This window comes from Lactuca virosa, chromosome 6, assembly GCF_052849685.1.
Source record: "Lactuca virosa cultivar CGN04683 chromosome 6, Lactuca_virosa_CGN04683_v6, whole genome shotgun sequence".
Lineage (NCBI taxonomy): Eukaryota > Viridiplantae > Streptophyta > Magnoliopsida > Asterales > Asteraceae > Lactuca > Lactuca virosa.
Window position 1 is genome coordinate 129629085 of NC_136431.1, and position 5396 is coordinate 129634480.

The 5396-nt window shown below is 35.9% G+C and overlaps 1 long non-coding RNA gene across 1 annotated transcript; it reads left to right on the forward strand.

Annotated features, from left to right (window-relative positions):
- Positions 1-3815: 3815 nt before the first annotated feature.
- Positions 3816-5065, forward strand: LOC145122664 (uncharacterized). The gene is made up of 5 exons (XR_013714695.1): positions 3816-4112; positions 4347-4416; positions 4566-4641; positions 4820-4876; positions 4963-5065. It is a non-coding gene; the product is annotated as an uncharacterized LOC145122664 (long non-coding RNA).
- The last annotated feature ends 331 nt before the right edge of the window (positions 5066-5396 follow it).

Sequence of the window (5396 nt, forward strand, 5' to 3'; positions counted from 1 at the left end):
CACGTCTCCCTTCTCTTGCGAGCCGCTCCGTGTCCGAAGCAGGCGAGTCATCCGAAGGTGCGGCCCAACCGAAGTCTGACGTGTGTAGCGTCCGAAGCCTGCTGTCCGACACGTAGCCTTCCCTCTCGCCACCTGTCCGAACACGTGCCCTCTTCTCCTTCCTTCGGTCCGAGGCTTCGGCCTTATAAATACCTGCGAGATCTCCCGGTTCCATTTCCAATTTTACACCACTTTCTCATATTTTTCACTCTTTTCACCCCCATAAACCCCCTTACAACCCCCCGAAGGCCCGGTATCATATCCAACACCTGAAGAACATTCCGAGGCGCCAGAAGTCCGCAAGAAAAGAGTCTTTCGGTTTCTAAACCCGACCCTCGCAAAGCCCGGTTTTCAAAAATAAAGTCTTTTTCTAACAACGAAGTGCTACCCAATTCAATACCTATCAAGTGAGTTTATATCCCTATATTTTCACTATTTTTATAATGTTTTAAGGGGGAAAATACAAGTAAAATACAAAGAATTCTTGTATAAATAACAAAATTTATTCAACTAGTTTATAATTGTTATAAACAAACTATTTTACCGGTTCAGAATTTATTACAAAAATAAACATATAAATTATAATAAGTATAATTTATGAGTCATGCATATTTATCAATACATTTTATGGAACTACATATTGCTTCTATATTGAGAGTAAGTTATTAAATTAACCATATAAATTAGATTAAGTATAATTTATGACATATTTACAACATATCTATTACAAAGATCTTTTCCATTATTCTACACGTAACTATCAATATAGCATTTGCGAGACACGCTTCAAATACTTATTCAAGTATAAAAACAAAAATCCTGAAAGTTATAACCAGAGTCTCTCACTACTAGAATATATGCCTTTAATGACACGCAATTTATGATACGCACTGATTTATGTTACACAAAAGAGAGTGTCCTTAAAATAGTGTCATCTCTTCGAAAATTTTAAGGATTTACGTCACGCATTATTGCGTGCCCTTAAATTAGTGTCTCGAGAAAAAAAATTAAAAACACGAAGGGTGCTTTATCTTAAACATGCGTCGTCTGTTCCTGTCGCTTTATAATTTTAATGAAACGCGCTTTTTAATAGCTAAGGGGGGAAATGGAATCCATAAAAATAAAAACCCTCGCCTGTTCGATCCTTTCTCCACCATCAACACTAATCTTTGAATTAGCAAGAAAGAAGCCCTAGGGATCGACTTCATCTTCACCCACCTCCAGCGCCTCCAACCCTAGTCCTTCATCCAACACAACTCGGGTTGCTCTGCATGAAAACCTCCAACTACATCCTCCACATGAAAAAAATCCCTAATTGGCGGCCACGTTTTGACATCAGGTACCCTTGGGATGAAAGCCTTCTTTTGACATCAGGGTCCCCTTGGGATCTTCTGTTAGGGACGATTGCTCATATTTAGTTCATACATCCTCTCTAACCAAACCATTAGCAATGCAAAACAACCCTAATCTCCTGTTCGTTCGTCTTGGCGGATAGAGAGGGAATTGTTCAAGGTTTTTGTGTGGGGCTGTCGGATTTTTGAGTCACCGTCGAGGGAAGAGGGGGAAGAGGACTTTGAGACAAATTTTTCTCCAGCCTAAGGTATCGATTCCTATGATTTTCTTCTCCTTCTTTTCTGTTTTCCCCGCCAAGCACCACCTACCGCCATGGTCGGCAGCTAGGCGGTCGGCGTGTTTCTATGCCGCCACCCTCCACAATTAGTTGATTGTGTTTGTATATGTGGGTGCTCTAATGTGTATGGTATTCAGGTCCTTCACAACAAACAACAGTTGTCGGCGTGATTGCTCTCTCTCTCTCTCTCTCTCAAGAATCAAATTGCTAGAGAAAGGTTTGAGATGTTGGCTTGAGGGAAGGAAGAGGCAGAGGCGGTTGCTCCAATGAAGGAAGACGCCAGACGGTGTTTGTGGGGAATGAAGATGCAACGATGGTTGGGTTCAACCCCTTACATTCGCTTCTAATCCTTCTAAGGCTCTTTCATCATCAATTCTTTTCTCTCCCTTTTGTCTATCTGTTTCTGTGGCCTCGCGTTTCTCATATCCTTCCTCTTCGCCCCTATATAACTTTTCTACTACTTTTCAGTTTACATTCTAAGTTTCCCCCAAAAAAAAACTACAAGATCTTGATCACGATGACCTCTTTTTCTTTCCAGTGTAGGTTTTACCTAAATCAGATGCTTATATATATGAAAAATGTTTCTCTAGTTAGTTCTAGTGTGAGATTTGTATGATTCTTTCATGGCAGAAGCCCTTCGGTACGCACTTGCTGCTCAGATAGGTGAGTTCGAATTTGATTGTTCTTGATTTATGTCACTGGTTTGTTTATTTTTTTTTTCTTCAATTAGGTTTTACGTATGTGTATGTCTTTGAAAGTTCTTTTGGTATATATACAATAGTGAAAGGATTGAGAGGGATTGGTCATCTTCTGTGCACTGCTATTTGTACTAGGGCAAACTTTTTTTTCTTTGTTTCAATATTTGCAGTGAATGAATTATGGAACATTTGTATTGGTAATATTGTAACAATCACAAGAGCCACTTATTTTAGTATCTTTTTGCTTTAGTTCAAATTTGAATAATTGATGGTGACAATTAATTTTCTTCTTGAAATTTGTTTTTCTGGTCTTGGCTTCTCCTTTTTTACTTGTCTATCTTAATCAAGTTAACTGTTATAATGAAGATATCGATCAAATACTTTTAGAACTTTTGTAGCTAACATAAGATTCTTCTTTTCTTTGTTGATTATTGAATTATATTTTTAGTTTCTCATTAAATTATCTAAGCAGATTAATCTCTTTCGATTTAGGGTTAGTGCTAATTCTTAATATATTATATTGGAGCTATATGCACAAGGGAACATACTCCTCACTGGTTCTGAATCATGCTTATGACTCTTCTGCGTTTACACAGGTTTAAATCTTGATTCTTTTGTTGAATTTCAATAGGTTACATCATTACAAATACTTTTTGTGAATAAGTTACCAACTCACTTAATTTATAGATGATAATAAATGATGTGTAATCATGGCACACCGGCAATTGAAATCCGCAAAATCTTTGAGCAGACAGATGGTGTAAAATTATTGGCAACTCTTACTTCTTTTAACAATCAAGAAAGTAAGGATAAGGCGAAAGGTAGTGCAAGTGAAACTGACGCACCTGCACCACAAAATAAGGGTAACCGCAAGGCTGGGAAGTCAAATGATTCTAGTAAAAAGAAGGATGGTGCCCAAGAAAAACAAGCTAAGTTAAAGGTTGTTCTTGGGGATGCTTTGGGTTATGGACGAGTACTATCAGAACATATTATATTAGATGATGGTTTAAGTCCAAACTTGAAAGTTCCAAATTTTTTCTTTCTATTCAATAGTTATTTATTATTTAATTTTAGCAGTTATTAAACTGCTCTGTTTGGTGTATCAAGTGCCATTGGAATCTGCTCTCAGGTTTGCATTGCCCCAATACCTATATGGAACCATGCTCATGATTTGTATAACAAGAAGGAACCTGTAAAAAGCTTCCAATATAGTACTCTTCAAGTGGAGATGAAAGTAACACAGGATGTGATGTTACTTCCAATCTAGTACTTTTCAAGTGGAGATGAAAAAAAAGTTTATGTTTTGAATTTTAACACCGATATAGTTTTATCAGTATTGATCTTTATAAAGTTGAATGTGGTTGGGAATATTTATAAATTTGCATTGAGTTTGAGATTGAAATAAGTAATCTTTACTTCTTGGCTCTTGCAGATGGAAGGCTTTGTGTTACCATATTCTGAGTCAACTCGAATCTTGAAAGACAAGGAAGTTATTTGGTCGGCTTAATTATACAAACATGTAACTGGCTTTCTAACAAGTGGACATATGTTTGTTACTTCAGTGTGAAAAGAAAAGAAATGGCTTTGAATGAAGCAATAGAGAAAGCATATGTTGATAATTTGGTTGACTATGCAGAAGTCAACAGGAAGGAACCTGTAAATAATGACATGCTGCTTCTTCCAAAGGAAGAGTTGGAAGATGAAGCTTCACCTATAACAGCTTCCACAAAATGTAGGGGCTCAAGGTAAGTGATGCACCCTTTCTTAATACTTATGGTACACTAAGGGTCTATTTTGGTTGGATTAAATATGATGACAAAGGTATTGGAATTGTTGATTACATTGCATAATTCCATTATCTTGCTTATTCCACCACCGTGTCCCTGTTTATTGCATTTCTTCATCGTTTAATTCCATCCAACCAACACCCATTTCTTGTTATATGTCTGAATAATTCTCCATTCATCCAATTTATGTAGGAGTGAACATCTTCCAGCAAATGTGGAACGAGTTGAACAAGCATCTACTGCACCTGATGAGGCTAAAAAGGTCTTTCCATGCTTACCTTTCTATATTCAACTTATGAGATAAACAAATTATCTTTTACATTCTACATAGATACAAACACACCATTTTTATATGCTTGTTAATTATACAAAAAAACATAATGCGAATTAACTTTTGATATGAATCCTTAGGGCCCTAGTAGAACTGTTAGAAGGAAAAAAAGCTAAGAAACAAAGGAAGCAGGAACTTGCTAAAATTTCACAAAAGGTAATCTGTTTTTCAAAGACATCTTACAAAATTATATAAAAAGGCTTCACACTTTAGAAACATAATTAATGTAGGACATGAAAAAAGCTTCTGTGTTGAATTTTAAAATAATATAGTTCTATCAGTATTGCTCTTTATAAAGTTGATCTTGGTTATAAGTAATATTTTCCTCTTGCAGATGGAAGGTTTTGTGTTACCACCATATGATTCAACTCGAATCTTGAAAGACATGGAGGTTCTTGGGTTAGCTTAGTTTTTTACTTTATAGTTTATACTTTATACTGCTTTCTTTATATAAACATGCAACTGGCTTTTTAACAGGTGGACATATGTTTGTTACTTCAGTGTGAAAAGGCAAGAAGTGGCTTTGAATGAAGCAATAAAGGGAGCAGATGCCGGTGATTTGCATGACTATGTAGAAGTCAACAGGAATGAATCCGTAAAGTAAGTGAATATTTTTGAAAATTTAGAGTATATTTAGGGTCTGTTTGATTGGATGGAATGGAATGACAAAGGATTTGAATGGCAAAGGTAATGGAATGAGTCATTACAGTTGTCCTGTAGGAATGGGGTCAGTTTTCTTTCTGAATACAAATTTTAGTTTTACTTTTAACACTATTCTATATATTATTTAGTTAAAATTAGTAAACTACAGAAGTTGTTATTTACGAACTAAAAGTTAAGCTTGATAAAAGCTCTTTAAAGCCACATGAGATTATAATAATGAAACATTTTCTACTTATTTATGGAAAGTG